Source organism: Ostrea edulis, chromosome 2 (genome assembly GCF_947568905.1).
Source record: "Ostrea edulis chromosome 2, xbOstEdul1.1, whole genome shotgun sequence".
Lineage (NCBI taxonomy): Eukaryota > Metazoa > Mollusca > Bivalvia > Ostreida > Ostreidae > Ostrea > Ostrea edulis.
In genome coordinates, this window is record NC_079165.1 from 53,973,089 (window position 1) to 53,996,946 (window position 23,858).

Here is a 23,858-nt window from a genome sequence, read left to right on the forward strand (position 1 = left end):
GGAAGATATCTTTAAAATTTTTACCTTTAAATCAGAATTTTTTCACTTAAGTCTGTGTCAGGTTACGTAAGAAAGTTCAAGTATGGCTTACACAGGTCTTGTCAGTGATCGCAGGCTTCTTGGCTTCTTCTTCTTTTTGCTTTCAATGTTTCGATGCCAACGTTTTTCAACAATAGAAATGAAATATGGTATTGATTCATACATTATAATTAAACATATCCGTGTTTACTCCTTTTTTTTTTTTTTTTTTTTTTTTACCACAGATGCTTGTGGACAGGACATCCCCCCAGTGTTCATCTACTGTGATCAGTTATATAACATTCATAAAACAGTTTCTGTGTGAGATTTGGTTTATTTCATTGAAATTGATAGGGCCTTCGGTCACATCGTCACCTAATCATATTGGCCCTGCTCTTGTTCAGCTGTTATGATTTTAAAAGATTTTTTTTCAACGAAAATTGCATTTAGTCTCCTTTGAATTTTCAGAAAACAACGCATAAGTTTGGTATCTTTTGTCCCCATAATTCTCGCTTATAAGTACTAGTAATTCCTGTTGAGATAATTTGAATGAAACGTTTTGAAATTCATGTTGTAGATCTATATTTTTGGACTCTCCACTGATTAGTGTCGTCAAAATAAATTTTCATTGGGTAATATTTAGATACCTGTAAGTTCTTTAGGAATAAGAAAAATGGATTGCTATTGACATCATACATTGTAAGTATGCCTATACTACAAGAATTTACAATGTAAGATTATTGGTTGTGCTGAAGTACATGTACACGCACATGCGCGTTGATGCACGTGTATTTTTAAAACCTTATTACACTCATTTTTATTTCCTTATTTTTCATGTTTTGAAATTTATCGTTAATTTATTATTAAAACTTGTAACATATCGGTGTGGCCAAATTACTCACAGGAAGTTTAAAATTGTTTTCCTTGTTTGCACTTGCGCGCATGCGTGGAAGACGTCGATTAAAAATTTATTGGGTTTTTTTCTCTCTCTCCGTGTTATTTCTCAGAAATTCTTTGAGAATGAACTACGAAGCTAATAGAGATGATATACTATTGTTTGTAAACTCTAATATTCGTCTGATATTTTTGTTTGTCACTTCCGGTCGTCACGAGCTTAGGCCTAAATTTTGCAGCCCTTCACAGGTAATGGTGACATCTCCATATGAGTGAAAGATTCGAAGGACGTTAAACAATATACAATCAATCACCTTCACAATGACCAATAACTATGTGTTATCTGTATAAGTTTATGCATAAACTGTTGGTGAATAAAACCAATCGTATTGAAAGATTTCATCTGTAGGTCAAACTTCATATATTGGGTCACAACTTAGCCTACAGTAACACCCCGCATGTTGGGGGTATACTCGGTGATTTACCTACAGTAACACCCCGCATGTTGGGGGTGTTACCGTCTATTGAACGATTTTGTGAAACTTAGTAAAACAGATGGCACAACTTTTAGGGGGGGGGGGGGGCGTTTGGGGAACATCCGTGAAATTAGTACTAGTTTATTTTGGCATTGTATTGTAGTACACCTTTGGTAAAATGTAACTACCTTGTTTACAGGTTGGATAATGTTGAATGAAAACAGATAGGAGTTTTGCATCTCCTATATATATTTTGTACAGACTCTGGAAATCTCCATCCCCAAATTTTCAATGTATGAAAGCATAATTGCAACATGCATTCTCCATTCAACAATACTCAAACCTAATGAGGAAGTAAAGGTAACGGATCAGTTTAATAAATACCATAAAGAATAGGAAATTGGGCATCCACGGGTTCTTGGAAACACCAAAGGTGGGATCAGGTGCTTAGCAAAAGTAAGCATCCCCTGTTGACCGGTCATACTCGCCGTGAGCCATATCAGGTAAACGGAACCAAAATCGGTGTGCAGAGAATGGCCTAACAGTTGGTATGAAACACGTCAGACAGCATTCGATCATAGGATAAATTGTAGGTGTAATTCAGATCATTATAAAATTTGCAAAATGCTGATTTTATACGAGACTGTTGAAACCCTCTGTAACATCGACTTATTTGTCAGTAGCCTGCCTCGATTTAAAAATTTATAATACACAGAACATGTCCTCTTATATCGAATCAGCTGAGAGACACAAACACTATATGCAGGTGATAATGAAATATCGCTATATAAATACAGGAAGTTGAAGATGGAGAAACTGACGTCATCTTGTTTGCCATAAAGATGAATTGCTGGTTTGCTGTTAATGTCTATCCAAATGTGAAGCAGATATGAAAGTCTCTGTGGTGTCTTTCATTTCGAGTTCACTGGGATATATCGAATCGATATATGAGGAAAAGTGAGTATTGTTATTTGAAGAAGAAAAACCGTCATTGATGTATCTATATGTTGAGTTGAAAGTGGCAAGAAAAATTTTCTTTTCATGTAGAAGCTTATAAATAAATTCTGCCTAATAAGAATTATTCCTAGTTCCATTTTCATTATTTTTGCATTTTCATCTACTATCTATATCAAAATTCATTGAAATCATGAGAGAAAAATCGGGGAGGGGGGCTTGCGTTATTTTTATGGTTAATTTACATAGGTGTAATCAAATGATAGGAATCATGTGTTTTAAAGTACAAAAGTTTTAATTCAGCTGATAACTTCAAAACGAGGAAGGGTAGGAGATGGCCAAAATAGAATGTGCTTCCTGCCCAATTTTTGCAAATGAAATATTGCTTTAAAAATGAATAAACCGATGAAACTGAATAGACTTTAATAGATTCCAAATAATTTATTCGCTTTTCAAAAATAATAATCAACAAACAAGAGGTCCATAGGCCTTATCGCTCACCTGTATAACCTTGGTCCTGTCCTTGTTCAGTTGTTGTGGTTTTTAAAAGATTTTTTTTTTTAGCAGTCTTTATTCCTATGAAAGTTTCTAACCCCATATTGTGGTCCCAAAGTATCACAACATAACTGAAAAACAGAGATGCCTCAACACCAATATGACTAACATGGGGTCTTGCTGTTCTGGATAAGACCAAGGTCACAATGTCATAGATTATGGTGTGATATGAAGACCTTGCCTTAAGAAATCTACATAAAAATAGGAATGATAGTTCAGGAGATATTGAATAGGTAAGATTTTTATCAAAAGTAGGTCAAACTTCAAGGTCAAAATATCAAACACCGAAGTATATCAAGGTTTTGCCACAAAGAATCTATATACAAAACATAAAATCTTTACCTCAAATAGTTCAGGAGATATTAATTAGGTCAGGTTTTTAAACAAAGTAGGTCAAGGTCACAAGATCAAATACAATTGTATCACAAATTCTTGTCAAAAAATCTATATACAAAATATGAAATAGTTCTGAAAATATCTAACAGGATAAGTTTTCTTAAAAGTAAGTCAAATTTCAAGGTCGCAGGTCTTAGTATGAAATAAAAGGTCTTGCCATGAGAAATATATATACAAAATATGAAAGATCTACCTTGGATAGTTCAGGAGATATTGAATATGTCAGATATCTAAAAAGTTGGTCCAACTCTAAGTTCAAAGTCACAAGGTCAAACTTAACAAAATAATAAGGTTTTGCTATAAAAAACCTATATACAAAATATTAAAGCTCTGCCTTAAATAGTGTAGGAGAAATTAAATAGGTTTGGTTGGGTTTTTTTAAAAGTAGGCCAAACTCCAAAATCAAAAGATTAAGCAAGGTCTTACCACGAAGAATCTATATACAAAATATGAAAGCTCCACTTAACATAGTTCCGGATATATCTAATAGGTTTTGTTTTCATAATAGTATGTCAAACTCCAATTTCAAGGTCAAAGATCATGAAATGAAATAAAAGGTCTAAATAGTTCATGATATATTGTATAGGTCAGATTTTTATTAAAAATAGGTCAGACTTCCAGGTCAAGGTCACACACCATTGCATCACATGAAAGATATTTCCGTAGATAATGTACATACAAAATATGGAAGCCCTAGCTTAAATTGTTCAAGAGATATTTTCAAAGATTTTCCCTATATATCAGCATATAAAACTTTGATCCCCTATTGTGGCCTCAACCTACCCCTGGGGACCATGAATTGCCCAAACTTGGATCTACTCTATGTAAGGAAGCTTTCATGTAAATTTCAAGTTTTCTGACCCAGTGGATTTTGGAAAGAATATTTTAAAAGAGTTTTCCTTTAAACTCGGATGTAATACTTTGATCCCCTATTGTGGCCCCATCTAACCCCCGGGCGCCATGATGTGAATGAACTTGAATCTGCACTATGTCAGGAAGCTTTCATGTAATTTTCATTTTTCTTGGCTCAGTGGTTCTTGAGAAGAAGATTTCTAAATGACCCAAACCTATTTTTGCATTTTCGTATTTATCTCCCCTTGGAGAAGGGTGTTGCCCTTCATTTGAACAAATTTGAATTTTCTTCACCCAAGGATGCTTATTGTCAAGTTTTGTTGGTATTGGCCCAGTGGTTCTGGAGAAGAAGTCGAAAATGTGAAAAGTTTACAGACGGACGGACGGACAGAGTGTGATCAGAAGAGCTCACTTGAACTTTCAACTCAGGTTAGCTTAAACCCTTTTATTTTCAGTATAAGAAAATAATTGTACTTTTAAATCTTGATTGACATAATGTAGTCTAGTCTATCTAGGTATGAAAGTAACGATTCTTAAACATTTGAAATATACATTTTTGTACACGCTAAAGTTTTAGAATATCCACATTGTATCAGCTAACTTTAAATTTGATAAGTGATATACATTTGTAACATGTCAACGTGCTGCACATCTTCTGAAAAACAAACGAGGTATATTGCAATATACATAAGTACATTTAGAGGTACACATGTTTACTAAAGGCCAAAATATTTTAGTTTACGTATTTGTCAAGCAAATCGATTATTTAGATCGATTTGTTTTTCTTTCAAAAATATATACTTTAATAATTTTTTTTACTTAATATATCAATTAAATTTGATAAGTCGACAAAGACCTGAATATATAAGATGAACGTGCCGTCATTTGTGGGAGATTCTATACTGGGACGCTTTTCTCTAAGGGAGAAAGATGGGCCCGGGTTACTTCTTCCTAGGGGGAATTTTATGCTGTACCCATTTTCCGGGAGAAAGTCTAACACAGACCAATTTTTCCAGGAGGGGGGTCTATGCTACAACACCGGTACGCAGCAATCTAAGGAATGTATGTATATTTTGTATAATTTGTATAATATTATCTAGACAAACTAACTATTATCAGAATCTGATGGTAAAATACATTTATAAAGAAAAATGTGCATTTTTGGACACAAGGTGACAAGTGTATTATCGAAATTTGAAGATTGGGAAGTGAGGAAGAGATCAAAACTCGGTGAATAAGGAGCACAGGACAGTTAGCGACAAACTTGATGAGAGATGCAATGCATAAATTAATTGTTGCATGATTTGACTGGTTCTGAGATTGCACTTGAACAAAGATCCTTGTTAGCAGACATGCACATGAACAAGGGTGACATCTTGTTTAGAAACCAACGACAAGGCAAAAACATCGTCTGCCAGTAACCACACACAATTACTGTCTTCGCAGAAAACCGTTCAGATCCCAATCGTTTGCAATCATTTATGCTTCATTTCATCACCTTTTTATTTATCAAATGAGAGACGTGAGAATGTTTAGTAAATTTGAAACTTTGCTTCTTTCCTGTCTATATCGTTACCCTCTAGGCCATAAAAACAAGGATCGGGAAAGGTCTTATCTAGACTTTGAATTAACAGAATGATCATTATCTTTTATCTGGTGAACTGACTCTAACGTAATGAAGCATACTTATTTACATCCACTAAAAAACAAAGGTGCTATTTTGAAGAACCAAGGACCGCTAGGATAAAAGTAATCCATCAGGTTCCATTTTTTTCCTGGGGTCCTTTTTTCCGTAAAACATCGACAGATCTATAAATTTTCAGAGTTAAAGAACGTACGTCAAATAACTCTTTTTATGGGAATTTCGTTTTATCACAGAATATGCAGGAAAATATGCATTTTATCAATTTAATGTAATTGTTCATCTCCGGGTTGCATCTTACAACCACGTGACCATCAGCAATTTACTGAATGATCGATATGCATTACTTGCTGCATAATGGGCGCTATTTAACATATGTTAAAACTCTGAGTTTGGACGGAAAAGTTTCGCAATGCCCGTAACTTCAAGACCAATATGACATTAAGCATACCATTTGGTGCATCTTAAAGAATTTTGGCGCAAATCCCTGAATTCCTTAGGGCGTTTCCTCCGTCGTGTGTAAACATCTATTTTGTACATGTATCAAAATATATTTAAACAGTCTATGAACTATAATACATCTGTCTGGCCCACTGAAATCAATATAGTAATGTTTTGAAAATTGACTTACTTTGGGGATATCAAAGGCGCCGCCAATAACTAAACTGACTGTTTAGAGCGATAAAACGATATTATCTTATTTCATCACTCAATTATCTGATGTCATTTAGAAAAATGAACTTCCATTAATTTCAATACAAACGTCCAATGAGTTCAAATCTGCTAATATATTTACAAAAACTGTGCAGGGACAGAGGGTTTTAAATGTAGATCCATCCATTATTTTCAATCACAAACAAGTATATCATCTAATTCACTAATTCTGTAAAGATTGGATATAGAATGACAATATGACGAAAACCTAGCGGAAACCTTCGACAAAAATCCTATTGTACACCGAATGATCATTGGCATAAGATCTACTATTGTCTAAAACCCTTTGTCTCCGATTAAGTAATGGATTTTTGTCAACGAGTCAATTCGGGTAGCACTGTACATGTATATGATATTTGCTAGATTTCTTTAGCCTTGAGTCGCTTCCATTAATGTCTGTGTCAAGAATACCTTTGTAAAAAAAAAATTACACACAGACCCATCCCCCCAAATAAAAATTCCACGCACACAGTAAAACCAAACAGACAATTCATCCTACATGTTTTGGAAGAATAACAATTCTACTTTATCTCGTACAGTTCAAGGATAATTCACTGTTGTGGTTTTGTTGCAAATCGATTGAATTCATTTGCTTTGCATGCTTATAACATTATGGTATTTATCATAAATAAATAATCTTCACAGGTTTGATATGAAAATTATTAAAAGTAGCATATAGGATTCACTTGCAAAACTGTACTAGCTGATTCGGAACGTTAACTTTCTGTATAAAATTCTGGGCCTTGACATGACTGAAATAAGGAGTGAAATCTCTCGCGTGATAGGAACAATTTCTCTAAGATGAATTAACATAGCAATGAAATGACACACAGACCAAGATTATTCACGACTATAAATTGAAATTAATTAAAATTTTGTCTAATTGTGTAGAAGACTATATACTCTTTATCAAAAAATGTTCCAACAATGTTCATTTGTTTCGGAATTTCAACATGTTTGACAGGTCACCTGCAAGGATAGGAAGTAAAATAAAGGTGCAGCATGAGTAAGTCTAGAACGTCTGAAGGATTTGATCATGCATATTGTAGAACATTTGATTTGATCATGCATATTGTACAATATTTGATTTGATCATGCATATTGTACAACATTTGATTTGATCATGCATATAGTAGAACATTTGACTTCGAACAATGGATTTGATCATGCATATTGTAGAACATTTGACTTCTAACAAATACTACATTTACAGTATTTTGAACAATATCGCTTACTATTAATGCCCCCCCCCCCCTAACTGATGATCAGAGGTACTAATATATTGTGCTTGCTTTTGTATTTATACATGTATATTGTGCTTTTGGTCTCGCTGTTTTGGTACATATGAAATAATATTGTGCGCTTTATGATGTCACTATTGGCTTTGACATATATATTGACATATATATTTGATATATATATATATATATATATATATATATATGTTTGGTGTCTCTGTTGAATGAGGTACTAGTATGTTGTGTTTGGTGTCTCTGTTGGTTGAGGTACTAGTATGTTGTGCTGTTTGGTGTCTCTGTTGCATGATGTACTAGTATGTTGTATTTGGTGTCTCTGTTGGTTGAGGTACTTGTATGCTCTGCTGTTTGGTGTCTCTGTTGGTTGAGGTACTAGTATGTTGTGCTGTTTGGGGTCTGTTGGATGAGGTACAAATATGCTGTGTTTGATGTCTCTGTAGGTTGAGGTACTAGTATGTTGTGCTGTTTGGTGTCTCTGTTGGTTGAGGTACTTGTATGTTGTGCTGTTTAGTGTCTCTGTTGGATGAGGTACTAGTATGTTGTGCTGTTTGGTGTCTGTCGGTTGAGGTACTAGTATGTTGTGTTTGGTGTCTCTGTTGGTTGAGGTACTAGTATGTTGTGCTGTTTGGTGTCTCTGTTGGTTGAGGTACTAGTATGTTGTGCTGTTTTGTCTCTGTTGGTTGAGGTACTAGTATGTTGTGTTTCGTGTCTGTTGGTTGAGGTACTAGTATGTTGTGCTGTGTGATGTCTGTTGGTTGAAGTACTAGTATGTTGTGCTGTTTTGTGTCTGTTGGTTGAGGTACTAGTATGTTGTGCTGTTTGGTGTCTCTGTTGGTTGAGGTACTAGTATGTTGTGCTGTGTGATGTCTCTGTTGGTTGAGGTACTAGTATGTTGTGTTGTTTTGTGTCTGTTGGTTGAGGTACTAGTATGTTGTGCTGTGTGATGTCTCTGTTGGTTGAGGTACTAGTATGTTGTGCTGTTTGGTATCTCTGTTGGATGGGGTACTAGTATGTTGTGTTTGGTGTCTGTTTGGTGAGGTACTTGTTTGTTGTGCTGTGTGATGTCTCTGTTGGTTGAGGTACTAGTATGATGTGCTGTTTAGGGCCTCTGTTGGATGAGATACTAGTATGTCGTGCTGTTTGGGGTCTCTATTGATTGAGGTACTAGTAGCTGTGCTGCGTGATGTCTCTGTTGGTTGAAGTACTGGTATGTTGTGCTGTTTGGTGTCTGTTGGATTAGGTACTAGTATGTTGTGTTTGGTGTCTGTTGGTTGAGGTACTAGTATGTTGTGCTGTTTTGTATCTGTTGGTTGAGGTACTAGTAAGTTGTGCTGTTTGGTGTCTTTTGGATTAGGTACTAGTATGTTGTGGTTGGTGTCTCTGTTGGTTGAGGTACTAGTATATTGTGTTTGGTGTCTGTTTGGTGAGGTACTTGTATGTCCTGCTGTGTGATGTCTCTGTTGGTTGAGGTACTAGTATGTTGTGCTGTTATGTGTCTGTTGGTTGAGGTACTAGTATGTTGTGCTGTTTGGTGTCTGTTGGTTGAGGTACTAGTATGTTGTGCTGTTTGGTGTCTGTTGGTTGAGGTACTAGTATATTGTGCTGTTTGGTGTTTGTTGGTTGAGGTACTGGTATGTTGTGCTGTTTGATGTCTTTTGGATTAGGTACTAGTATGTTGTGTTTGGTGTCTGTTGGTTGAGGTACTAGTATATTGTGCTGTGTGATGTCTGTGTTGGTTGAGGTATTTTTAAGTTGTGCTGTTTGGGGTCTCTGTTGGTTGAGGCACTAGTATGTTGTATATGGTGTCTCTGTTGGTTGAGGTACTAGTATGTTGTGCTGTTTGGTCTCCATTGGATAAGGTACTAGTATGTTGTGCTGTTTGGTGTCTCTGTTGGTTGAGGTACTGGTATGTTGTGCTGTGTGATGTCTCTGTTGATTGAGGTACTAGTATGTTGTACTGTGTGATGTCTCTGTAGGTTGAGGTACTAGTATGTTGTGTTGTTTGGTGTATCTGTTGGATGAGGTACTTGTACGTTGTGCTGTTTAGAGCCTCTGTTTGATGAGGTACTAATATGTCATGCTGTTTGGGGTCTCTGTTGGTTGAGGTACTAGTATGTTGTGCTGTTTGGTGTCTCTGTCGGTTGAGGTACTAGTATGTTGTGCTGTTTGGTGTCTCTGTCGGTTGAGGTACTAGTATGTTGTGCTGTTTGGTGTCTCTGTCGGTTGAGGTACTAGTATGTTGTGCTGTTTGGTGTCTCTGTTGGTTGAGGTACTAGTATGTTGTGCTGTTTGGTGTCTCTGTTGGTTGAGGTACTAGTATATTGTGTTTGGTGTCTGTTTGGTGAGGTACTTGTATGTCCTGCTGTGTGATGTCTCTGTTGGTTGAGGTACTAGTATGTTGTGCTGTTATGTGTCTGTTGGTTGAGGTACTAGTATGTTGTGCTGTTATGTGTCTGTTGGTTGAGGTACTAGTATGTTGTGCTGTTTGGTGTCTGTTGGTTGAGGTACTAGTATATTGTGCTGTTTGGTGTTTGTTGGTTGAGGTACTGGTATGTTGTGCTGTTTGATGTCTTTTGGATTAGGTACTAGTATGTTGTGTTTGGTGTCTGTTGGTTGAGGTACTAGTATATTGTGCTGTGTGATGTCTGTGTTGGTTGAGGTATTTTTAAGTTGTGCTGTTTGGGGTCTCTGTTGGTTGAGGCACTAGTATGTTGTATATGGTGTCTCTGTTGGTTGAGGTACTAGTATGTTGTGCTGTTTGGTCTCCATTGGATAAGGTACTAGTATGTTGTGCTGTTTGGTGTCTCTGTTGGTTGAGGTACTGGTATGTTGTGCTGTGTGATGTCTCTGTTGATTGAGGTACTAGTATGTTGTACTGTGTGATGTCTCTGTAGGTTGAGGTACTAGTATGTTGTGTTGTTTGGTGTATCTGTTGGATGAGGTACTTGTACGTTGTGCTGTTTAGAGCCTCTGTTTGATGAGGTACTAATATGTCATGCTGTTTGGGGTCTCTGTTGGTTGAGGTACTAGTATGTTGTGCTGTTTGGTGTCTCTGTCGGTTGAGGTACTAGTATGTTGTGCTGTTTGGTGTCTCTGTCGGTTGAGGTACTAGTATGTTGTGCTGTTTGGTGTCTCTGTCGGTTGAGGTACTAGTATGTTGTGCTGTTTGGTGTCTCTGTTGGTTGAGGTACTAGTATGTTGTGCTGTTTGGTGTCTCTGTTGGTTGAGGTACTAGTATGTTGTGCTGTTTGATGTCTTTTGGATTAGGTACTAGTATGTTGTGTTTGGTGTCTGTTGGTTGAGGTACTAGTATATTGTGCTGTGTGATGTCTGTGTTGGTTGAGGTATTTTTAAGTTGTGCTGTTTGGGGTCTCTGTTGGATGAGGTACTTGTATGTTGTGCTGTGTGATGTATCTGTTGGTTGAGGTACTAGTATGTTGTGTTGTTTGGTGTATATGTTGGATGAGGTACTTGTACGTTGTGCTGTTTAGGGTCTCTGTTTGATGAGGTACTAATATGTCATGCTGTTTGGGGTCTCTGTTGGTTGAGGTACTAGTATGTTGTGCTGTTTGGTGTCTCTGTCGGTTGAGGTACTAGTATGTTGTGCTGTTTGGTGTCTCTGTCGGTTGAGGTACTAGTATGTTGTGCTGTTTGGTGTCTCTGTCGGTTGAGGTACTAGTATGTTGTGCTGTTTGGTGTCTCTGTTGGTTGAGGTACTAGTATGTTGTGCTGTTTGGTGTCTCTGTTGGTTGAGGTACTAGTATGTTGTGCTGTTTGATGTCTTTTGGATTAGGTACTAGTATGTTGTGTTTGGTGTCTGTTGGTTGAGGTACTAGTATATTGTGCTGTGTGATGTCTGTGTTGGTTGAGGTATTTTTAAGTTGTGCTGTTTGGGGTCTCTGTTGGTTGAGGTACTAGTATGTTGTGTTGTTTGGCGTATCTGTTGGATGAGGTACTTGTATGTTGTGCTGTTTATGGCCTCTGTTTGATGAGGTACTAATATGTCGTGCTGTTTGGGGTCTCTGTTGGTTGAGGTACTAGTATCTTGTGTTGTTTGGTGTATCTGTTGGATGAGGTACTTGTATGTTGTGCTGTTTAGGGCCTCTGTTTGATGAGGTACTAATATGTCGTGCTGTTTGGGGTCTCTGTTGGTTGAGGTACTAGTATGTTGTGCTGTTTGGTGTATCTGTTGGTTGAGGTACTAGTATATTGTGCTGTTTGGTGTCTGTCGGTTGAGGTACTAGTAAGTTGTGCTGTTTTCTGTCTGTTGGTTGAGGTACTAGTATGTTGTGCTGTTTGGTGTCTCTGTTGGTTGAGGTACTAATATGTTGTGCTGTTTTGTGTCTGTTGGTTGAGGTACTAGTATGTTGTGCTGTGTGATGTCTCTGTTGGTTGAGGTACAAGTATGTTGTGCTGTTTGGTGTCTCTGTTGGTTGAGGTACTAGGATGTTGTGCTCTTTGGTGTCTGTTCGTTGATGTACTAGTATGTTGTGCTGTTTGGTGTTTGTTGGTTGAGGTACTAGTATGTTGTGCTGTTTGATGTCTTTTGGATTAGGTACTAGTATGTTGTGTTTGGTGTCTGTTGGTTGAGGTACTAGTATATTGTGCTGTGTGATGTCTGTGTTGGTTGAGGTATTTTTAAGTTGTGCTGTTTGGGGTCTCTGTTGGTTGAGGCACTAGTATGTTGTATTTGGTGTTTCTGTTGGTTGAGGTACTTGTATGTTGTGCTGTTTGGTGTCTCTGTTGGTTGAGGTACTAGTATGTTGTGCTGTTTGGTCTCCATTGGATAAGGTACTAGTATGTTGTGCTGTTTGGTGTCTCTGTTGGTTGAGGTACTAGTATGTTGTGCTGTGTGATGTCTCTGTTGGTTGAGGTACTAGTATGTTGTGCTGTTTGGTATCTCTGTTGGATGAGGTACTAGTATGTTGTGTTTGGTGTCTGTTGGTTGAAGTACTAGTATGTTGTGCTGTTTGGTGTCTCTGTTGGATGAGGTACTTGTATGTTGTGCTGTTTATGGCCTCTGTTTGATGAGGTACTAATATGTCATGCTGTTTGGGGTCTCTGTTGGTTGAGTTACTAGTATGTTGTGCTGTTTGGTGTCTCTGTCGGTTGAGGTACTAGTATGTTGTGCTGTTATGTGTCTGTTGGTTGAGGTACTTGTATGTTGTGCTGTGTGATGTCTCTGTTGGTTGAGGTACTAGTATGTTGTGTTGTTTGGTGTATCTGTTGGATGAGGTACTTGTATGTTGTGCTGTTTATGGCCTCTGTTTGATGAGGTACTAATATGTCATGCTGTTTGGGGTCTCTGTTGGTTGAGTTACTAGTATGTTGTGCTGTTTGGTGTCTCTGTTGGTTGAGGTACTAGTATGTTGTGCTGTTTGGTGTCTCTGTCGGTTGAGGTACTAGTATGTTGTGCTGTTTGGTGTCTCTGTTGGTTGAGGTACTAGTATGTTGTGCTGTTTGGTGTCTCTGTTGGTTGAGGTACTAGTATGTTGTGCTGTTTGGTGTCTCTGTAGGTTGAGGTACTTGTATGTTGTGCTGTTTGGTATCTCTGTTGGTTAAGGTACTAGTATGTTGTGCCTGTTTGGTGTCTCTGTAGGTTGAGGTACTAGTATGTTGTGTTTGGTGTCTGTTGGTTGAGGTACTAGTATGTTGTGCTGTGTGATGTGTCTGTTGGTTGAGGTACTAGTATGTTGTGGTGTTTGGTGTCTGTTGGATGAGGTACTAGTATGTTGTGCTGTTTTGTTCGATTTACTGAAGTTCTAGTTTATTGTGCTTCCTAGTATCTCTGCTTTTTGGCACTAATATAATGTGCTGTTAAGTGCATCTGTTTGCTGAGTTAATAGTAGACGTTATTTGCTCTTTTTCAATGATTTCACCAATATGTAAATTGTTTTACTGCAAATAGTTTTGTTGTAATGAAGCTAGCGTTTTAATTGATTAAATTTTCTGCCGAAATGTTACATTGTAATAGTTGTCCAAACACGCATACACACTTATCTCTTATCATCTCAGTAACCAAACAAAACATGCATACACACTTATCTCTTATCATCTCAATAACCGAACAAAACACGCATACACACTTATCTCTTATCGATCATCTCAATAACCGAACAAAACACGCATACACACTTATCTCTTATCCTCATCTCAATAACCGAACATGATGATAACTAAAATTCTTTCGACAAATTCAGCCAAAACCGCAAACTCTATTATTAGCACTTTAACCTGGTATTTCTCACCAGAAGCAAAAAACGAAACACACTTAGATGAAAATTGGTATGTGTATTGCATTTCAACTTCAAAAGCGGGCGTGATTATTTTTATGGGACACAAGAACCCTGATGTCAGAACGAGATAGCACCAATAGCGGTGCTCGATTGGTCGCCTTGGTAGAATTTTAAAGCAAAGACTGAACAAAATTACATCGTTATATATTACTTTTATTTGAGATCTAGTGAAAATAATATTGACAATTTGTAAACATATCGCCTTTTGATTCAATTGAATTGCATAACTTTTAAATATCAAGCAGTATATGGCGTTTAACTTACTCTCGCTGTTAGACTGTTTAGAAAAGTAGTGAAACACTTCAACTGAAAAATTTCGATTAACTTTGTGAATAAGTTAACATAATGAAGAAAACTAGAGGGATTTCAACTGCTACTATCGGGTAAACACCCTGAGCACAGACCAGTTGGTTGCAATGGACCGGTTATTAAAAACAGAAATTCAGTATGTTCGACTACACATACCTATATCGTGAACTAAAACAACATTTCTGTTTATAGGAAATTAAAATACGCTTATCGAGAGTCGAACTGATAAACTGATAAATTTGCATCCGAGATATCATACTTAAGAACGATTTTGAGCCCAAGGGATGTGGCCGTCTTGATTTGTCAATTGGGGTCGAAGGTTATCCAATACAAAGAGTTGACTCCTGCTGAGGAACGGGTCTATTTATATATAATTCAAATTGGAACAGTTTCAGGGGTTGCTATCTCAGTAGTTTAAACAGAAATCACCGTGTTCGAAGCCAAACAGGGTCAAAGCTGGCTCTATTTTTGGTGATAATTTGATTATTAATTGTATTTACTTTGCTAAAATACAGACCTGATATGGTGAAAATTACCACTGCAGTACGTCATACAAAACGATTAAACAATTACTGGTAAGGTAAAAGTGTTAGATACGTCTATCCGAGGTGCTGGCCAAGGCATGCAGGGAACCCCAAAACTAGAAGTAGAAAAAATTCTTCAAGAATACTTTAAGAGGACAGAATGCAAATTATATAAGATAGATTAAGTGGGCGTTGTGGTCCGTTAGAACCGTTCTCGTTATATCAGATAGATTAAGTGGGCGTTGTGGTCCGTTAGAACCGTTCTCGTTATATCAGATAGATTAAGTGGGCGTTGTGGTCCGTTAGAACCGTTCTCGTTATATCAGATAGATTAAGTGGGCGTTGTGGTCCGTTAGAACCGTTCTCGTTATATCAGATAGATTAAGTGGGCGTTGTGGTCCGTTAGAACCGTTCTCGTTATATCAGATAGATTAAGTGGGCGTTGTGCTCCGTTAGAACCGTTCTCGTTATATCAGATAGATTAAGTGGGCGTTGTGGTCCGTTAGAACCGTTCTCGTTATATCAGATAGATTAAGTGGGCGTTGTGGTCCGTTAGAACCGTTCTCGTTATATCAGATAAATTAAGTGGGCATTGTGGTCCGTTAGAACCGTTCTCGTTATATCAGATAAATTAAGTGGGCGTTGTGGTCCGTTAGAACCGTTCTCGTTATATCAGATAGATTAAGTGGGCGTTGTGGTCCGTTAGAACCGTTCTCGTTATATCAGATAGACTAAGTGGGCGTTGTGGTCCGTTAGAACCGTTCTCGTTATATCAGATAGATTAAGTGGGCGTTGTGGTCCGTTAGAACCGTTCTCCTTATGTCAGATATATTAAGTGGGCATTGTGGTCCGTTAGAACCGTTCTCGTTATATCAGATAGATTAAGTGAGCGTTGTGCTCCGTTAGAACCGTTCTCGTTATATCAGATAGATTAAGTGGGCGTTGTGGTCCGTTAGAACCGTTCTCGTTAAAATCTAATAAAACACTTGCAGATACAACTGTCTTCTATACCAATAAAAGTCCTCCGCCATGAAAGGAAGTGGTTGACACTTGACACTAAAGCACATGTAGTGCATGTATTTACTTCGTAATACCGCGCATTAATGAGTTTATAAGTACAAACAATGTGAAAGTAACCCATCATCTGGCCATTCAGTTAGAATCAAATAAACATAGTTTAGAAACCAACATCAGAGAAAATCCGTAATAGTCACTACAGTGCGTGTAGAGATCACCAATATATCCAGAAGTGTGATCTTTTCAGAGGAAATCCTCTAATTTGCTCAATTTTCGAAAAAATTAAAAAATCTGGATTTGATCTAAAGTGGCAGAAAATGATATTTTTCCAGGTAGGGTGAGGTGTTTTCCTCCCTTTTTGACCAGTTTTCCTCTGATTTCTGAGGAATTCAGTCACATCCCTGTATATCTATATGACTACAAATTTGTGCTGGAGGGCTATGTGAACACTTCTGGGTCTGAAAAACAACACACATTTTTGGTGCCTCGCTTTGCTAGACCACGTAGTTCATATTGCAATACCCAACAAAAGGTTCATAGAACAACGGTCACCTAAGTATTGTAAAACATAGATGTTGTATGCAGATGGCGCATGTGTGCACCTTTAAAAATCTGAAAAACTTCATGTCACTGTGTTCATAAAAGATGGTTAAAATTCTTTTAGTTTTGGTCATATTAGCTTTTGTACTAAGTATGAGCTACTAATATCTCTCAGTTACTAAGCTGTGACCCAGACAGATATGTTTTTATGTAGGAGTTTCGAGTTTCACAATTTTGGTAGAGGCATCCGTACTATTATAAGCATGTGCCCATTTTGTAAGTTAGATGTTAAGAGTTAGAAGATTTGATGTATTTTCACTATCTGATCTTTCCTAGGGACCTGAACCCCTGCTCCAGCAGCCATGAATAGTACAGGGTGTACTCTACATCGTCATAATGGCTGACTTCCTTTAAAAACATGGATGAAAATATAAATATCAGCAATATTTGCCTATTCATTAAAAAAAATAATTGCCTAGCTGAGTAGCTAAGTAGGTTATTACGTCGACTGCTGAACTGTGGATCGCGAGTTCGAGTCCAGCAGGGATTTTAAATTTTTCTCAGATTGCTATCAACTAAAACTGACTAAATAAAGTAGATTTGAAAGTTTTCAATTTCAAAATATTGTTGTACATATCCTCCACTTTTCACACATATCAAATTTCTCTGGTGTAGCATACCTCCTTGACTAAATGATCCATGTAATGCCACTCTGGAACCCGAAACCCTAACTCATGAACATTGAATTTCTGAAACCCTAACTCATGGACATTAAATTTCTGAAACCCTAACTCATGGACATTAAATTTCTGAAACCCTAACTCATGGACATTAAATTTCTGAAACCCTAACTCATGGACATTAAATTTCTGAAACCCTAACTCATGGATTAGGAATTTCACAATTTTGATAGAGGTTTCCAGAAGATTTTTAGATATTTAATGCAATTACATTGTAAGATTCATTTAGCCTCGCTACAGAGCCTGAACCCCTACAGCGAGGTTCACAAATTGACAGTTCTGGTAGAGGCTTCCATGCTCAATATAACTATGCACCTGGTTTAAAATGCTCATAGATTGTTTTCACCCCTATCTTTAGGGCTCCAAAAGATCAGGGACCTTTTTATTCCCCTAACCAAAATCATTTATCATGCAGTTTTTGAGAAGTAAAAATATTGACAACGACGGACGGACACGGATAGTAATAGGCCACCCGAGTGACTCAAGTGCACGACGGAAAGACCTCTTTGTCTTTAAGACAGAGTTGACGAACAAAATGAGTGAAATTCAGAACAAAGACATCTGGCAGTAAACCAGTACTATCCATGCTCGCTTCTTGATGTTGGACAAATTGACCAGTGACTTTTTATAATGACCAGAGGCATAAAATCATATCAAGTTTATTTGGTCAGGAGTCCGGGTGTACTTTATTGCAAGCAGGGGGTATATCGGAAACAGCACTTGATTACTGGTAAAGAGCCCTTTTGACGAGTGTAATACCCACCAAGAATATTAAGACAAGAAATGTTGAAACCACTTGGGTTATCGACACTTAAAGGTATTTAATGACAGCGATTTGTTTCAGTCTGTAAACCATGTTTACAGACCAATCACATTTGCAAGAGAAATCCGCGTAGGTTTCTGGGGACAAAATGATCGATGTTTGAAAATACAAATGCCGAAGTAGGTTAAAGTTGTAAAGGTTATAAACGTGTCGATATATTTTAATCACTTTTTGAATGATTTAATTGGTTAACTGAACCTTTGATTTACTAGCAGGCCAACAGGTTTAATAAAACGTGTAAATTGTACTCTGATATAGAAAGTTGCCACACGACAAAGTTTAATGAAGATAAAGTTATACTGTTAATTTTGAGATTTAAAAAAAACCCAACCAAAATAGAAGTTTAAAAAATCATGAAGAATTTCGATTCCATAATCAAGTTTGATCATAAATCTTCCGCAAGTTAAAATCAGTTGAAATGTCCTTAACTTTATTGATCATTCGTCATAAACAGAAACTGGGGATTTGTTACTTTTGGTGCACTAAATTCCCTTTAGGAATTCCTTCTTCCTCGCCATTATTGAAAACCCCGTTTGATTACATTTGTTTTGCTACACATACAAACCATTATCAGTCTACTAGTAATCAACAGCTACACATACAAACCATTATCAGTCTACTAGTAATCAACAGCTACACATACAAACCATCATCAGTCTACTAGTAATCAACAGCTACACATACAAACCATCATCAGTCTACTAGTAATCATTAAACTATGCTTGATTTTTAACTTATTTCTAACTTATTTTAGGTCCAAATGGGCATTCAAAGAAGAAACCAAACAACAAAAACTAACAATAGTAAAAGTGATACTAGAAACACCCCCAAAAGAACTTACACCATTATAATGCTACAAAAGAACTTACACCATTATAACGCTACAAAAGAACTTACACCATTATAACGCTACAAAAGAACTTACACCATTATAATGCTACAAAAGAACTTACACCATTATAATGCTACAAAAGAATAAAAATGTTGAATGGTAAAAAAGAAATTACACTGTAATCTATCGTCTGTATAATCACCAAGTTTGAGTATCTTTTAGATCCAGAAGTTAAAATCAAGCCAAGGTTCGACAACTCTATCGAAATGATCTCAGACGGATATGAACATATTATTATTCACAATACATCAAAAGGATTAGGTACAAGTTCAAAAACTGAAATAGCCCTCTCCCAATAGCATAATCTAAGAACAAGTTAAACATTGTCAAACAATATGAATAATCTACAACAAATACAAAGAAATACAATAAATGAATATAACGCGTGTATTACAGAGTATAATGGCAGTATCATTATATAACGCGTGTATTACGGAGTATAGTGGCAGTATCATTATATAACGCGTGTATTACGGAGTATAGTGGCAGTATCATTATATAACGCGTGTATTACGGAGTATAGTGGCAGTATCATTATATAACGCGTGTATTACGGAGTATAATGGCAGTATCATTATATAACGCGTGTATTACGGAGTATAATGACAGTATCATTATATATCGCGTGTATTACGGAGTATAGTGGCAGTATCATTATATAACGCGTGTATTACGGAGTATAGTGACAGTATCATTATATATCGCGTGTATTACGGAGTATAATGACAGTATCATTATATATCGCGTGTATTACGGAGTATAGTGACAGTGTCATTATATAACGCGTGTATTACGGAGTATAGTGGCAGTATCATTATATAACGCGTGTATTACGGAGTATAGTGACAGTATCATTATATAACGCGTGTATTACGGAGTATAGTGGCAGTATCATTATATAACGCGTGTATTACGGAGTATAATGACAGTATCATTATATAACGCGTGTATTACGGAGTATAATGACAGTATCATTATATAACGCGTGTATTACGGAGTATAGTGACAGTATCATTATATAACGCGTGTATTACGGAGAGTATAATGACAGAATCATTATATAACGCGTGTATTACGGAGTATAGTAGTGGTATCATTATATAACGCGTATATTGCGGAGTATAGTGGCAGTATCATTATGTAACGAATTTTTCCTGTCAGTAACCTTAACCTTCTACACTAAATAGAAGCCAATGATCTTGTTTCTCGGCTTTTAAATGTCTAAAAAAAAAACTTCTTAAGAGATATGTTGGAATTGTCTTTCCAGTGACCTTGATCGTTAACATTTAACGTTGAAAAGAAATAGAAATCCAGGTAGCAATGCATTGCTGAAAGTTTGGTAATCGGATATGAAATGTGGCTTAATATTTCTCAAGATATTACATGTCCTCATTGCAACCATGAAACACATTTTGTTGTTGGTGGTGATATTTTAGGATTTTTGAATATCATTTACAATATACGAGTACATGTATTCCGATACATTTTGGCATTGCAAAGTCCTGATCTGCAGGAAGACAAAAATACAAAGAGATACAAAATAGCACCAATGTATCGCGGTCCAAACTTCTGAAAGATTGGGATCAAACCAAGGGCTGAAATATGTAGCGAAAAGTGTGATAATAGAAAATACTGTCCGTGATTACAAAAAACATGTTGTTTCCCTGAAACCCAAGGAACTGTAACGACTACTACCCCGGAAGTGTTGATAGTACGGGAGAGTTGCTGTGAAGGCTTGGGTCAACTTGTAGTTTGTATTTACTCATTAATTTCCGTGTGATTTATATTTATGGTATAAACTGAATGACTCGTGATTAAGCAAATCAGCTTGTGTCAAATATGTCACATCAGTGTTCAAAGGAATTACGAACCGTGACATCATAAGATGACAATCACGTCTATTTTACGTACAAATATTGATTCCCAATAAATAATTACAGACAGATACAATTCAAAATATCTCGGACCAATGTCCCGGCCTAGTTTTTAATTTTAAAAATTATTACAAGACTTTTACAGAAACAATATAAGATGATAGGTTGAGATAGATCACCTGCAATTTACTGTGGTTTTTAATACTAGGGCGATCTACACGCAATGTCTGTCCGCATCTACACTGATTGAATTTTTAAAGATTTATGGTCGAGATACTGGGATACCGTCTATGGGGAATTTTTAAATTTCTTCAGTAAGTTAAATGTGATAGGTATCTAGATTTTGTAGCAACGATTTCCGTCCAACTGACGCGTGCTGGGCTGTTAGTGGTCGAGATGTAGGGTTGTTTATCGGCTATTCTAAATAAAACAATGATAACTTATTCTGCAAGATCTTACAAGAATAGTATAGTCTTTTTAAATGTGTTTATCCAGTCTCAAGGTTTAATTCTCTTACCACCCGATGTAAACAGGATATTTTGATCAGCATCGTCACACATATGTATAGAGAGAGAAGAATAGAATGTACATCATACATCATCTAAATTCAATACAACCTTGACAATTATTATGCATAACTCTATTCAAGCGTTTATCTATTGCTATTAAGGATATCAGCCATATTATCTTTGTGATATTTTTACAACTTTAAACTGTTCATGAAAAAAAAGGAAAAAAAGGTCGTACTTATGTCAATAGCAGATCTAGATCATAATGGAATTTTATGAATGTTGATCCCTTACGAAAACACAACAAACTACAATGACTTCATGATATCGATTCCAGATATCCAATCACTTGACTGCAAACAATGCATATCTTATTGCATTAAAAACTTATTTATTTTTACCAGGTCCAAAGCCAATTATCAAGACACTAACTTACGTTTTAAGAGCAAGATGCAATATTGACCCTAATTTGGGGGAGGGCGGATAAATCGATTTTATACCAGCACTTAAAATTTCGAAGTAATCCATCGAGAGAGCAACCAAAAAAAAAAAAAAATTACATGTACGTGTCTGACAGGAATATTCTGTTCCGAATACAAAACATCAACAGAGCGTGTCTGACAGGAATATTCTGGTCCGAGCACAAAACATCAACAGAGCGTGCTTACAGGAATATTCTGTTCCGAATACAAAACATAAACAGAGCGTGTTGACAGGAATATTCTGTTCCGAACACAAAACATCAACAGAGAATATCTGACAGGAATATTCTGTCCCGAATACAAATCATAAACAGAGTGTGTCTGACAGGAATATTCTGTCCCGAAAACAAAACATCAAGAAATTTCAAATAGACGAAGATGTATCATTTTGTAAGATTTAAGCTGACTGCTATCCAATTAATAAATTCTAAATTTACGATACGACACATTTTACTCATGATTAAACAAGAATAAAAATAATAAGGGGAACATCTCTGCATGCAGCACTTCTTTGCATGCACAATTTTTACGAATACTCATTAAAATATTAATTGAAGAATAACGTTTTGGAAAGTCTATCAGTTTATGAGGGAACATATCATACAGTATAAAATTATATGACGACCAATTTCAAAGGGCCTAACTGCTCCAGTTCGGAGCGTTCCACCTTCTGTGTGTGTCAAGCTCTACATCTCCATAAAAATACGTATATTGATATAAATTCATTAGAAGTCTATTCAATATTGTTTACTTGTACAAATTGGCATATATATCAAACACTCTTCCGTAATAAATCAAATTGATGCATTAAATAGCGTATGTTCTCGGTTTCACTTACCCCTGTGATCCCAATTTACGCTAATGTGCGCTATAGAAAAGTTTACAGTTTAAGGTTACACAGGAGCGAATCAAAAGTCATCCGGGTACTTTATTTCCAATTTTCTCTGACACATACGTTTCTTTCTGTTGATTAATGCAGGTTTTATACGCACTCAGAGTTTAGATACCATTTACAACATGGTTGCTGATAGCTTTCATTTTCTGGAGAACAGCCCTTCCCTTTGTATTCGGTTTTATTTGCCAGAGATTAGGGGTGGTTTTCCAAAGCCTCCAAAATGGAAGATTTGATATTTTGTTCGCATTATGCGACACCCTTCGATAAATGTCGACGCTTCGTCTGATTATGCGCCAAATTGCAAGAGCTGCAAAACAAATTCGTATACAATCTTTTGGCAAAACGCGCTCAAATTTTGCTTTCCTGTAGGTTATCCGTTAGTTGATTTGACATATACTTTTGGAAAGCTAGGACGAAGGTTTAATTAAAACACACGAGACAACAATTTTAAACACATCATAGCCGTGCACTCGTATAATAGCCCCTAAGATTACCCTTATTTGATACGTTACTATTTAAATTCGTATATAGTCCATGTATGATTTATAGTGTTAGAGCCGAAAAGTGTTGTTGGAAGTTTTACAATACAGATGCACAGAGTACCGAGATAGTAAGCCGAAGATAAGTGATTTGCTTTCTCTGGTTACAGAAGATGCTATTCATAGTTACAAACATGACTTACCGCAGATTTTCTTCACGCCAATCGTTGACTTCGAATACCACGGTCACCTTGCATACGAATCCATTTCGCACTAATGTTCAAAATCCGACTTGTCAATACAAAAACTTTCTTTTTTCTATTTTAACTTTACATGTTCTTTGAGGGATTAGAAGTTGAAAATTGACACAAGCGATTTGGCATTACTACAACTTGGTTGTGCCCGTAGATTTTAATATACTGCAGCCAAGTTTTGTGCTTGTAGATTTTCATATACAGAAGCCAGATATGGAAAAGAAAAAATAATAAAAACGAAGAGGTAAAACCTGTCTTTAACGTCAATTAATGAAGTCAATCAGCTACTCCAATCGACCATGCAGCCGCAGATTTAGCATTTAAATAAAATGAGAAGATATTTTGTTATGGAGTCTATTCAGCATATAAAGCCAGTGAATTCAATTACTGGCCGTTATCACATATAGAATAACAGTTTTAGATCTCATAGACCATGGATTCCTTTTAAAGAATAATTAAATTGCTAA

General features: G+C 36.5%; 1 protein-coding gene across 1 annotated transcript in view; it reads right to left on the reverse strand.

The window, feature by feature from the left end:
- LOC125676553 (formin-J-like) overlaps window positions 1-23,450 on the reverse strand; it is a 61,642-nt gene extending 38,192 nt beyond the window's left edge. Inside the window, exon 1 of the mRNA XM_056154437.1 lies at window positions 23,341-23,450. The gene's annotated coding sequence lies outside the window, so the exon portion shown is untranslated. The remainder of the gene's footprint in view (window positions 1-23,340) is intronic.
- Between the last annotated feature and the right edge of the window lie 408 nt (window positions 23,451-23,858).